The sequence below is a fragment of the Carcharhinus amblyrhynchos genome, chromosome 7 (assembly GCF_965287045.1).
Source record: "Carcharhinus amblyrhynchos chromosome 7, sCarAmb.v2.hapA, whole genome shotgun sequence".
Lineage (NCBI taxonomy): Eukaryota > Metazoa > Chordata > Chondrichthyes > Carcharhiniformes > Carcharhinidae > Carcharhinus > Carcharhinus amblyrhynchos.
In genome coordinates, this window is record NC_137330.1 from 3,056,104 (window position 1) to 3,069,986 (window position 13,883).

The following is a 13,883-nucleotide window of genomic DNA, read 5'->3' on the forward strand; positions in this document are numbered from 1 at the left end:
CTGAGAAGCACTAGATGCTGTTTCGGGGTGAAGGAGGCGAGATTGTTATTTTAGATTCATATGTTTATTTATAATTTCCTCCAACGCATTGTCCCCCCGTATCTCGCCTACGAAAGTACGATTCTGTGAGTATTATTGCTGTTGGTGTTGTGGAAGATTGTATATTCACAACCATGTTCGTATCGATACTTGTGGCTCCATGCAGTGAATTTTAAATCCATGTATCACGGAATTCATTTTAACCAGGCTCAAATCTGTTTCGCAAAATTATCCCGTGTGACCTCGATCAAACACTTATGCTGAGAACAATTTCCCCATGGAGGGACATAACAATTCGAATTCCTGATAGCTGAACGAGTACATTGCACGCAGGCAATCAAGACATTCTTTTTTTTAAATTTGGCTTCAATCGTAAATGAACTGTATTTCTCCTTATGAGCTATCTCTATTTTCCATGCATTAAAATGTAAATTAAAACATGTGTTTGTCATTACACCTTCAGACCTGTATTAACTATGTATCTTTAACAATTGATACTGAAGAAGTCAACCTCATTTCACTCTTTGGAAAAGTTAAATTAAGACTTATTATAACGGCAGATAAAGCTGAAATATACTCTGAATTGGACTGTCAATTTCACTTCATTGTATCGCGAGGCTCATTCCATATCGACGTCGGAAATATAATCCAAATTCAACGCACATGGCCTTTAGATTTGTTATCGCTGTCAGAGACAACTCATCCCATGATTGTTCTTGCAATTCTAAAACATGACAATCGAACATTTACGTTGCAACAAGGTGATACGACGGATTTCTTTTGTTACATACCTCTAACGCAGATCTGAACGGGGTCGCTCTTTATGGACTTTTCCCATTGACCGGAACGATGAACCAGGCATTCGCATGTGTAATTGTCCTCATATCCAAGAGCTGCATCGAGGGTCACATGTTCCACGGAAAATCCTTCCTTTACCGATGTTTGGAAAAGCAGAGTGTGGCTGCGGTAGAAATGTATACGTTGTATGGGAGCCTGGCAGTGACAAGTCAAGTTTATTTTCTCCCCAACGAGGAAAACCTTGAAGTGTGGATTCAGAGATAAGTTTGGTCGTGGTAAATCAGCTGTAAATACGGGAGAAAGGAAAGCTCGTTTCCGAAGCAATTTAATCAATTCAAAGCATTATTTAAAATATTATTCATGTTCCATGCACTAATTTCAATATGATCACTCATAACTATGAGAACAGATAAGTGCCAACAAACGTAAACCAAAGGACAACTGTAACATAGAACATAGAACATAGAACACTACGGCACAAACAGGCCCTTCGGCCCACGAGTTGCGCCGATCACATCAACACCTACTAATCTATAGACCTATCTATAACCCCCAATCCCATTAAACCCCATATACTCATCCAGAAGTCTTCTAAAAGACCCCAGCGAGTTCGCCTCCACCACCACTGACGGCAGCCGATTCCATTCACTCACCACCCTCTGAGTGAAAAACTTACCCCTAACATCACTTCTGTACTTTCCTCCCCGCACCGTAAATCTGTGTCCTCTCGTAGCGACCATTTCAACGCGGAGAAATAGCCTCTGAGAATCCACCCTATCTATTCCTCTCAACATGTTTTAAACTTCTATCAGGTCGCCTCTCAACCTTCGTCTCTCCAGGGAAAAGAGTCCCAGCTCCCTCAACCTAACTTCATAAGGCATGCCTCCCAGTCCAGACAACATCCTTGTAAATCTCCTCTATACCCTTTCAATAGCTTCTACGTCTTTCCTATAGTGAGGCGACCAGAACTGCGCACAGTACTCCAAATGGGGCCTGACAAGGGTCTTATAAAGTTGCAGCATTACCTCCCGATTCCTAAACTCAATCCCTCGATTAATGAAGGCCAGTACACCGTACGCCTTCTTGACCACATCCTCCACCTGCGAGGCCGATCTAAGAGTCCTGTGGCCCCGGACCCCAAGATCCTTCTGCTCTTCAACACTACTAAGACTCCTGCCCTTGATAGTGTACTCGTTCATCCCGTTGGTTCTGCCAAAATGGACGACTACACATGTATCCGTGTTGAAGTCCATCTGCCACTTCTCCGCCCAGCCCTCTACCCTATTTATATCCTGCTGCAGCTTTTGACATCCTTCCAGACCATCCACAACACCACCGACCTTCGTGTCATCAGCGAACTTACTTACCCATCCCTCCACTTCCTCATCTAGGTCATTTATGAAAATGACAAACAGCAAGGGTCCTAGAACAGGTCCCTGGGGCACTGCACTGGTGGCTGACCCCCATGCCGAAAAAGACCCATCCACAACCACTCTCTGCCTTTTGCAGGCAAGCCAGTTCTGGATCCACAAGGCCAAAGGCCCTTGGATTCCATGCCCTCTCACCATCTCAAGAAGTCTTGCATGGGGGACCTTATCAAACGCCTTGCTGAAGTCCATGTACACCACGTCCACTGCACTTCCTTCGTCAATGTGTTGAATCACATTATCGAAGAACTCAACTAGGCTCGTAAGGCACGACCTGCCCTTGACAAATCCATGCTGACTATTTCTGATCATGTCAAACCTCTCCAAATGCTCGTAAATCTTGTCCCTCAGAAGCCTCTCCATCAGCACTGAGGTCTGACTCACTGGTCGGTAATTTCCCGGGCTATCTCTGTTCCCTTTCTTGAAAATAGGAACTACATCCACAATCCTCCAATCTTCTGGAACCTCTCCCGTCTCCATTGACGACGCAAAGATCATCGCCAGGGGCTCTGCAATCACTTCCCTCGCCTCCCACAGTATCCTGGGGTACATCCCACCTGGCCCCGGCGACTTATCTATCTTGAAAGAATTCAAAAGTTCTAACACATCCTCCTCGTTAATACCCACATACTCAATCTTTTCCATCTGCTGTAAATCAGTAGCAAAATCTCCCAGATCAGTTTCCACTGTGAATACTGAGGCAAAGTGCTCATTAAGCACCTCTGCCATTTCTTCTGGTTCCACACAGACCTTTCCCTCTTAACCTTTTATAGGTCCGATCCCTTCTCTTCTCATCCTTTTACCTTTCACATATTTATAGAAGGCCTTGGGATTCTCCTTCATCTTACCCGCCAAGGTCTTCTCATGACCCCTTCTGGCTCTCCTAATTTCCCTTTTAAGCTCCTTTCTACAGTCCTTATACTCCTCAAGATCCTTAACATCTCCTAGTTCCCTGAACCTTTTGTACACCTTCCTTTTCCTCCTGACTAGGTTCACCACAGCCTTCGTGCACCACGGTTCCCGCGACCGACCAAAACCCCCTTGTCTCATCGGAACGTTGTCATGCAGAGCTCCAGACAAACATTCCTTGAATATCCGCCACCTTCCTTCGGTACTTTTCCCTAAGAACGTCTCCTTCCAGTTTATTTGTCCAAGTAACTTCCTGACTTCTTCGTATCTCCCCTTACTCCAGACAAACACCTTCCTAGCCTGCCTGATCCTATCTCGCTCCAATGCAATTGTGAAGGAGATAGAATTATGGTCACCATTCCCAAGATGCTCTCCTACCGAGAGATCCATCACCTGCCCTGGTTCATTCGCCAGTACCAGTTCAAGTACAGCCTCTCCCCTCGTAGGCTTATCCACATACTGTGTCAGGAAACCTTCCTGAACACACCTAACAAACTCCTCCCCATCCAAACCCCTTACCCTAGGGATATTCCAGTCGATGTTTGGGAAATTGAAGTCTCCCATCACGACAACTCTGTTATTACTACATCTCTCCAGAATCTGTTTCCTTATATGCATCTCAACTTCCCTGTCACTATTGGGCGGCCTATAGAATATACCCAGCAAAGTTTTCGACCCTTTGCTGTTCGTAACTTCCACCCACAGAGACTCTGTTGATCGTCCCTCCACGGCATCCTCCTTCTCTGCAACCATGACACTGTCCTGATTAAGAGTGCCACTCCACCACCTCTTCTGCCACCCTCCCTGTCCTTCCTGAAGCATCTGAAACCTGGCACCTGAAGTACCCAGTCCTGTCCCTGAGACATCCAAGTCTCCGTAATGGCCACCACATCACATTCCCAAGCAGCAATCCACACCCTAAGCTCATCTACCTTATTCACTACACTCCTTGCGTTAAAATATATACGCTTCAGCCCCTCAGTCTGGGCATTTCCCTTCTCCACCTCCTGTCTAACCTCCCTCTCATACTGCCTGCAGTCCTCCCTTACCTGGGAGCTAACCTCCTCCGTCCCAGTCTCCCCATCACAATTCCCTCCCCCCATCCTTTCTAGTTTAAAGTCCCCCCCCAGTAGCCTTAGCCAGTCTTCCCATCAAGATATTAGCCCCCCCGGGATTTAAGTGCCACCCGTCTTTACTGAACAGGTCTCACCTGCCCCTAAGGAGGTCCCAGTGATCTAGGAACCGAAATCCCTGCCTTCTGCGCCAGTCCCTCAGCCATGCATTCAGTCTCCACCTCATTCCATTCCTTCCCTCTTTCTCCCGTGGCACAGGCAGCAATCCTGAGATTACTACCTTCGCTTTTCTCTCCCTCAGCTGCCTACCCAGTTCCCTGGAGTCCCTTTTCACGATTGCCTCCCTCTTCTTGCCTACGTCAGTAGTACCTATATGCACTACAACCTCTGGTTCCTCACCCTCCCCCTTCTGGACACGCCCAGAGGCAACCCGGATCCCAGCCCCAGGGAGACAAACCACCATCCGCGACTCCCGTCTACGTCCACAAAAACGCGTGTCCGCCCCCCTCACTGTGGAGTAACGTTGTAAAGAGTTTTAGAACAATGGGAAATTCTGAGTCACCTTCTCTGTCATTTGTGCAACATTTTGTTTTACTTAAAATGTGTGCAAAATAGGAGCAAATAATGTCTTGGTGGTTTGAGCGTTAACAACCCAAGTACAATGTAAAACGTTTGATGTTTCTTTCGTTAAAATGCTAACGAAACCTGAAACTATGCGGCTTTTGCTCAACCCCTCAAGTTTGCTATAATGATACAGTTGTTTTCAGATAATTCAACTGCTTACTAAAATTGCATTAAGAAATCCTCACCGGATATTCGGTCTCCGACCAACGTATGGAGATTAACTGCGAAAAATTAATGCAAAAAATGAGCAGAGTAGCAATACTACAATGATACCCAGTACAATCCACGACATAAGAACATAAGAACATAAGAAATAGGAGGAGGAGTAGGCCATCCAGCCCTTCGAGCCTGCCCCGCCATTCAATAAGATCATGGCTGATCTGTCGTGGCTCAGTTCCACTTTCCCGCCCTTTCCCCATAACCCTTAATCCCCTCTCTTATCAAAAACCCATCAACCCGCGTCTTAAAATAATTTAGCGAGGCAGCCTCCACCACTTCAACGGGCAGAGAATTCCAGAGATTCACCACCCTTTGAGTGAAGAAGTTTTTCCTCAACTCCGTTCTAAACCGCCCCCCCCCCCTTTATCTTGAGGCTGTGCCCCCTAGTCCTACTGTCTTTTTTGAGCGGGAAGAGTCTCTCCACCTCTATCCTATCCATCCCATTCATCATCTTATACGTCTCAATGTGATCTCCCCTCATTTTTCTAAACTCTAACGAGTACAAGCCTAGTTTATTCAGCCTCTCCTCATAGCTCAACCCCCTCAACTCCGGTATCGGCCTAGTAAACCTCCTCTGCACTCCCTCCAAGGCCAAAATATCTTTGCGCAGGTGCGGCGCCCAAAACTGCACACAGTACTCCAGCTGCGGCCTCACCAATGCCCTATACAGCTGCAGCAAGACCTCCCTACTTTTATATTCAATCCCCCTCGCTATGAAGACCAGCATCCCATTCGCCTTCCTGACCACCTGCTGCACCTGCAAGCTGGGTTTTTGCGACTCATGCACAAGGACCCCTAGGTCCCTCTGCACCGTCGCCTGCTGCAGTTTTTCACCACGTAAGTAATAATCCTTCCTACCATTCTTCTTACCAAAGTGGACCACCTCACATTTGCCAACATTAAATTCCATTTGCCATTTCCTGGCCCATTCGCCCAGCCTATCTAGATCCTTCTGCAGACTCTCCACACCCTCCGCACAATTTGCCGTTCCCCCAATCTTGGTGTCATCAGCAAATTTCGACACCCTACACTCGGTTCCCTCCTCCAGATCATCTATATAAATGGTAAAAAGCTGAGGCCCCAGCACCGACCCCTGGGGCACTCCACTAGTCACCATCCGCCAATCCGAATAGCACCCGTTGACCCCCAGTCTCTGCCTCCTATTTGACAACCAATCCTCTATCCACGCTAACACCCTACCCCCAACTCCATGTCCCTCGACCTTCTGCAATAACCTCTTGTGAGGTACTTTGTCAAACGCCTTCTGAAAATCTAGAAAGACCACATCCACCGGCTCTCCTCTATCCACTGCCCTGGACACATCCTCATAGAACTCCAGTAAATTTGTCAGACACGACTTCCCTTTAATGAAACCGTGCTGCGTCTGCTCTATCAAGCAATTCCCTTCAAGATGCCTCGCAATTTCCTCCTTAATGACAGATTCTAACATTTTACCTACCACAGACGTTAAACTAACCGGCCTATAATTCCCCGCCTTTTGCCTGGCACCCTTCTTAAACAACGGCGTAGCATTAGCCGTTTTCCAGTCATCCGTCACTTCCCCGGAATCCAGCGTCGTCTGGAAAATAACCACCAAGGCATCCACTATCACCTCCGCCATTTCTTTCAGAACCCTCGGATGCATTCCATCCGGTCCTGGGGACTTCTCCACAATCAGCCCCTCCACTCTGTCGAGCACCGCCTCTCTAGTAACAGTAATGTCATTAAGACCCTCCAGTCCTTCCACCTTTCCATCGCTAACACCCGGCAAATTATTCACGTCCTCCTCCGTGAAGACAGAAACAAAAAAGTTATTCAATACCTTAGCCATATCCCCATCCCCTACCACTAGGTCCCCTTTCTCATCCTCTAAAGGACCAACGTTCACCCTAGCCAGCCTCTTCCTTTTTACATATTTATAAACACTCTTGCTATCCTTTTTTATATTAAGCGCTAGCCCAGCTTTATAGTTTCTCCTACCCTTCTTTATCAACTTCTTTGTCAATCTTTGTTGACATTTAAACCTCTCCGAATCCTCTTCTCGCCCACTACGCTAGCTACTCTAAACGCCTCCGTTTTAATTTAACACTTTCCTTCACCTCCTTCGTTATCCACGGCGTATTACCTCTCCTCCTACGGTCCTTTCTGACCATCGGAATAAATTTCCGCTGAGCACCAAGAAAGATCTCCTTAAAGATCCTCCACTGCTCCTCAGCAGACCCTCCCTCCAACGCGCTCCCCCAGTCCACATTCGCCAATTCTTCTCTCATCGTACCATACTCCCCTCTATTCAAACAAAGTACGCGTGTCCGGGAACCCACTTTCTCCTCCTCCATCTGCACCAGAAACTCCACCATACAATGATCACTCTCCCCAAGAGGATCCTTCACCGCAAGGTCCCTAATTCTACCCATCTCATTACATAGCACCAGATCTAAGATAGCTCGCTCCCTCGTCGGCTCCAACACACACTGTTCCAGGAAACTATCCCGGCAGCATTCCAAGAAATCCTCCTCGAGCCCACCGCGTCCAACATGGGTCGACCATTCAATATGCAGATTGAAATCCCCCATAACTACGGCCGTCCCATTCCTGCACGCTGCACTTATTTGCGCGTTAACAGCCCGCCCCACCTCCAGATCATTACTGGGGGGCCTATAGACGACACCCACCAGCGTCTTCCTCCCTTTGCTGTTCCTAATCTCTACCCACAACGATTCCACGTTCTGCTCCTTGGCTCCAATATCATCCCTTGCTACCACCGTGATGCTATCCTTAATCAGCAGAGCTACGCCCCCCCCCCCCCCTTTTCCCTCCTGCCTATCCTTCCTAAACACTTGATAGCCCTGTACATTCAGCTCCCAGTCCCTGTCACCCTGCAGCCACGTCTTTGTAATGGCCACCAGATCATATCCATTTGTGTCGATCTGCGCCACCAGCTCATCCACTTTATTCCGAATGCTTCGTGCATTCAGATAAAGCGCTTTCATCCCAGCCTTCACCTGGACCCTATTTGCCGTAACGCCACCAACCATACTCACGCCCCCTGCTCCCTCTATTATTGGGACATCCTCGGCCTCTTCCCTTACCTGTACCCTCTCCTTAACTTTAGACCTCGTAACATCACCTACCCTCGCACCCTCCCCCCCCCCCCCCCCCCCCCCCACCGACCCTTGCAATCTGGATTGTGGCAAGGCAAGAATTGGTGATGGTACAGGAACAATTTGAGAAGAAGTAGGACACTTCTTCAGTCATTGTGTCAGCTTAATGATTTACTTGCACCGTGCTTTATTTGCATGTCAATTCGATGTCCTCAATTTGAACATGTGTCGAGAGTAGAGTAACACATTATGCTTCCAACTCAGTGCAACATTACAGCATCATATAATTATACATTCCTAATTGAGTTTCATGAGGCATCTATTTAGTGTATTGGCTGTCAAAAACGTTGAAAGTCAATGCATGATTTGCGTCCATTATGCTGTGCTTTCCCATGGGAAACATGAGTTGCTCTCTGTCGAATTTATTAGCCATATTATACTAAATAAACATTAGGCCGTGCTTTAATCCCAAACTGAAAATATTCAGTAATTTTGTATGACTAATTTATTCACACTCGATGTTTCCATGCCCATTACCCGCTTTTTTTTTTACCATGCTAAGTGTATCCTCCAAATCAACTTGATCCTATCTTGCTTTGATGTGGTCCTCAACAAATTTGTTTTGGAATTTCAAATACCAAACACACTGAACTCCTCCGTACACTCGGTGTACCCAATTTTAAAGAAGCTTGATTATAATTTAGAATGAAACATAACTTCATTTTAGATCAAATGAGTCCCTGATTTCATGTAATACCCTGTATTATGATAGTCCAAATGCCATCCGAATAAAGAACAAAGAACAAAGAACAACACAGCACGGGAAACAGGCCCTTCGGCCCAACGAGCCAGCAGCGCCACCTTAACAATGTGCTTTTCCTCCTCCACCTTTGACCCATGTCTATGCTTACGGTACCCCCATTGGAAACCAGATTAAGGTGAGAATAATTTAGGGACAATTTGTTACACCAATCAGCCTAAGAGCACATCTTTGGGGTGTGGGAGGAAACCGGAGCACCCGGAGGAAACCCACGCAACCACAGGGAGAATGCGCAAACTCCCACAGATACTGGCCCAAGTCCACGTATCTGCACAGCAAACAGTGATAGTCACTGAGCTGTCGTGGTGCACATCTGCTGCTCCAGTTTTAAGCGTACACAAACGACGGGAAGTACTAGGCTACTCTCGAAACATCCAAGAGCAGCCCACGCACGACCCACCGCGTGTATGCCCCTCGTTAGACAACAAGGTGGACCTACGCACCTGTGGAGTAAAAGAGAAAAACATCAACACATTTAACAGTTGTTTTCCAGGAAAGTCCCGAGTCTCTGATCCTTATTTAAAACAGTGTCTTATAACCCCCCATCCCTATTTTGCTCATGTATCTATCTAAGTAAACCTTAAACAAGTCCAGTGTGCCTGCCTCCACCACCATACTTGGCAGTGCATTCCATACCCCCACAACCCTATGTGTGAAAAACCTCCCTCTAGCATCCAAATTATACCTCTCCCGCCTCAACTTCAGCGGGTGGCCCCTCGTGATATTTGTCCCAAATCTAGGAAAAAACCTGCCACTGTTTACTCTATCTATACCCTTCATTATCGTGTACACCTCTATTAGACCCCCCCCCCCCCCCCCCTCAATCTCCATCTTTCCAAGGAAATCGGCCCCAATTTACCCAATCTTTCCTCATAACCCAGTCCTTCCATACCAGGCAGCATCCTGGTGAACCTCCTCTGCACTCTCTCCAGGGTCTCCACATCCTTCCGATCGTAAGGTAACCAGAACTGGACGCAGTACTCCAAATGCTGTCTAACCAACGTTCTATACAACTGCAGCATTAGATGCCAGCTCTTGTACTCTATACCCCTTCCTATAAAGGCTAGCATACCGTAAGCTTTCCTCGCAACCTTCTCCACCTGTGTTGCCACCTTCAAAGACTTGTGCGCTTGCACTCCCAGGTCTCCTTGCATTTCTATACTCTCAATAGGTCTACCCTTAAACATGTAACTCCCCTCTACATTATTCCTTCCAAAATGCATCACCCCGCATTTATCAGGATTACAGTCCATCTGCCATTTATCTGCCCAATGTACCAGCCTATCTATATCTTGCTGTGTTGCCTGCCACTCGTCCTCACTGTCCGCCAATCCTGCCATCTTTGTGTCATCTGGAAACTTGCTGATCACGCCACGTACGCAATCTTCCAAGTCATTTATTTATATTACGAACAGAAGAGGTCCCAGTGCTGAACCCTGCGGCACACCACTGGTGACAGACCTCCAGCTAGGAAAGGACCCTTCCACTACTACTCTCTCCTGTTACCCAGCCAGTTTTCAATCCATCTAGTTTCCGGTCCATGTATCCCATGAACCTAAGCCTTTTCAACCAACCTACCATGAGGGACTTTGTCAAACGCCTTACTGAAATCCATATAGACGACATCAACGGCTCGTCCTTCGTTGACCATTTTTGTCACCTCCTCAAAAAATTCTACCAGATTCATAACGCAACACCTCCCCTTAACAAAGCCACGCTGCGTATCCCTAATCAGGCCGCAACACTCCAAATGCGTATACATCCTATCCCTAAGAATTTTTTCCAAAAACTTTCCTACCACTTACGTCAAACTCACCGGCCTATAATTACCAGGGTTATCTCTACTACCCTTTTAAACAGCGGTACCACATTCGCTATCCTTATATGGCCTTATTGACAGGTTCTAGGCTTTTCCCAGAGGAAGACATGAGACAAGAAGGATAACAGTTTTATGCTGTATTTCTTCTTAATTGCCATCTAACACTTGAATGTTTTAAATCAATCGATTTAAATTTAATATAATTGATTGATGCATGAACGATTGCTGTTTCTGCAAGAGACAGGCGCACTTCTGTTTGCAAATATCTGATTCTCTAAACTTGAATGGTCTGACTATTATTTTTAGATTATGGATTTCGATCAAACTCTCCCAACAGACATTTACAAACATGTTTTCTCTGACAATAGTCCAACAGAGTTAATGGAAACATTGTTGAACCTATCTTCTAACACCATTAAAAAATGCTCATGATAAATGTCCCTCATATTCCACTGCTTGAAATTTCGCAAATCCCCCAGACCTCTACTCTTGAGTCCTGAAATTTAATAATATTCGTTATGAAAATGATTCTGAAATAAGCCATGTGTTTTGTTTTCATTGACTTGTTTATATAATTTGTTGAACCGTTTCTTTTGAAAGATGAATCGATATCTCTCTGGGATTCAGATATCAATGACAAGAGACGCATACTCACTGGCCCCAAGAAGAAACATGATATTAATCATCTTCGTCACGCTCCGTTCCGAATTATTCGATTGTTCTCTTCCCCCGACTGAATTATCAAGATCTGTTTGATCCGGAATTGCTGTCAGCTTCGAATAAAAACAAATGTCCCAAGTATCGTCATTGTCAATGAGCTTATTGCGTCACCGTCAGTCAAGCAACCATTGAGGAACACATGTCAGAACTCTGCTGTCCAACAATAAAGTTAAATAACATTGCCTCTGGACATGAATTTGTTCTTTGTCAACTTGATACATGTGAGCATATGGCATTGATCGTTGAGTTGCGTACAGAGTCGAGGCTCAAAACTTTGAGTCAGAGGCTTTTTCAAAAAAGATGTCCACAATGAAAGCAACGTAAATATGCATAATGCGTCTAAATAAAGAACTACAGTTCATCTCAATGGCTAAGCCATCTAACCAAAACACCTTTGGAAAGCAACGGGAGTGTAGCATGATCAATCCACCAGCCCACACATATTTTGACACGACGGTGCAATATAGCGCGGCCAATCTATCTAATCTAACATCTTTAGCCAAGAAGGAGGGATAGAAATTGTCCAATCCATTTATCCTGCACATCTTTGTACTTGAAGCCGCAATTGAGCACGGCTAATATATCTATTTTACACATATTGAACATCAAGAGGCAATATAGCGTGGCCAATCCATCAAAGCTACACGTCCTTGGGCTTGGAGGGGCAATTTTGCATGACCAGTCTTTGGGCTGTAGGAAGAAAACAGAACAGTTGGAACACACCCAGACAGACATCGGGAGAACATGCACATTCCAGACAAAGTCACCGAAGACAGAAATTGTACTCGGGATTCCTGGTGCTGTAAGGCAGCAGTGGTAAACGTGTTGCCCTTCACATCAGCAAAGTGGTCATTGTTTACTTTCTTACAGTTGAAAACAGTACTCGGTTCTGAAATGCTAATCTATCTTGACAAGAGAATGAGTAATTGAGCATAATAATTCAGTAATTAAGAGAACACCATAATGTGACAGTACATGTGAGGTTTCATGATTGCATTTTATGCGGTCTTCAGGACGCTGTTGTTATGCGGGGTAAGAAAGTCTGTAGTAAGTGTCAATGGCTTAAGGGATATCACCCCGAGTTCAATTCCTGCCTTGGGTGCCTGGAGTGTTCATCTTCTCCTCGTGTCTGTGCGGGTTTCCTCCGTATGCTCCGTTTTTGTTTCCCACAGTCTAAGCATGTGTAGATTAGTTGCACTCGCCATACAATATTGCCGGTCGTTGTCCAAGGATGTGTAGCATAGATGTCATAGCCATGCTAAGTTGCCATTTAGAGGCTGAGCTGCTCAGTGGAGGCTGAGCTTCTGAGGTGCAATACATCAGTATTGAAAGTGTAAAATAGACATTTGTTTCAAAGAATTGGTCTGAAGCCTTAGGATAAACATTTCTAGTTTGGAAAGGGGTGAAGGAGGGAAGGATGTCATTGCAGTTGAGGCAGGTAAATGGGCTCAAAGAGCAGTTAAGCACGCCTGGCAGTCTCTGCTATCCTTTCAAAGGTTTGAGGTTCTTTCCACTTGTTTAAATCAGAGAGGTGGCTGTCGGGTGCGTGAACTGAATGACCTTTACTGTGGTCCAGGATTCCGTCATTAAACAACTTGCAAACCGTGTATCATGTCTAAACGTGTCCGAACTGTATGATCTCATTAAGAGTATGGCAGGACAAAGAGTTTCGTCAGAACCTGGAACGGAGTTACTGCTAAACGTGGAGTGGAAGCTCTGATCAACGGGATCCTTGGAAAATGTGAAGCGGATTTTGGATTGTAGATCGCTACCTGAAAGTATTTGCACGAGAGAAGATTGCAACGGCTATGTCTGGAAATGGTTTCTCTCACATCACATATGACTATCACCTGAGCCGGTGGGGTATGAGGTGGGATGGCATTCGAAGGAAGTCTCCGCAGATATTGGCTGTAGCTGCTGATGAGATAATTGTAGCTTCATATGCTTTGTAGTACTCTTAATCCTTTGTGGAATGGTTACGTTAGTGGAGGAGTAAAGGTTTATTGGCGTAAAGCTCATTTTTTGCGTTTCATTTTTTTTCAAGGGCTAATTGAAGGTCCTCTGCTTCCGTTTAATTCACAATTAATCTAACAGAAATGAACATTTGAGCTAGTGTTCCATTCCCTCCTGCCCAATTATAAAACGAGCTGGTATCGTAAAATAATGGCATGGATGGAATGATAAAATAGGCAAAGCATAGAGAGTTTGACAAACTCGGTATATAACTAAACAACTACAAGTTTATATTCCCTAAATCATTCTTTGATCCGTATGCAAAATGGGATCCGATGTTTCTGAATAGAGAGATGTGCAGGTTAGCTAGATTGACCATAA

The 13,883-nt window shown here is 45.6% G+C and overlaps 1 long non-coding RNA gene across 1 annotated transcript; it reads right to left on the minus strand.

Annotated features, from left to right (window-relative positions):
* Positions 1 to 924: 924 nt before the first annotated feature.
* Positions 925 to 11,597, minus strand: LOC145345377 (uncharacterized). Its single transcript, XR_013887054.1, has 3 exons — positions 11,485 to 11,597; positions 5,056 to 5,091; positions 925 to 1,121 (listed from the first exon to the last, which is right to left on the minus strand). It is a non-coding gene; the product is annotated as an uncharacterized LOC145345377 (long non-coding RNA).
* Positions 11,598 to 13,883: the final 2,286 nt, after the last annotated feature.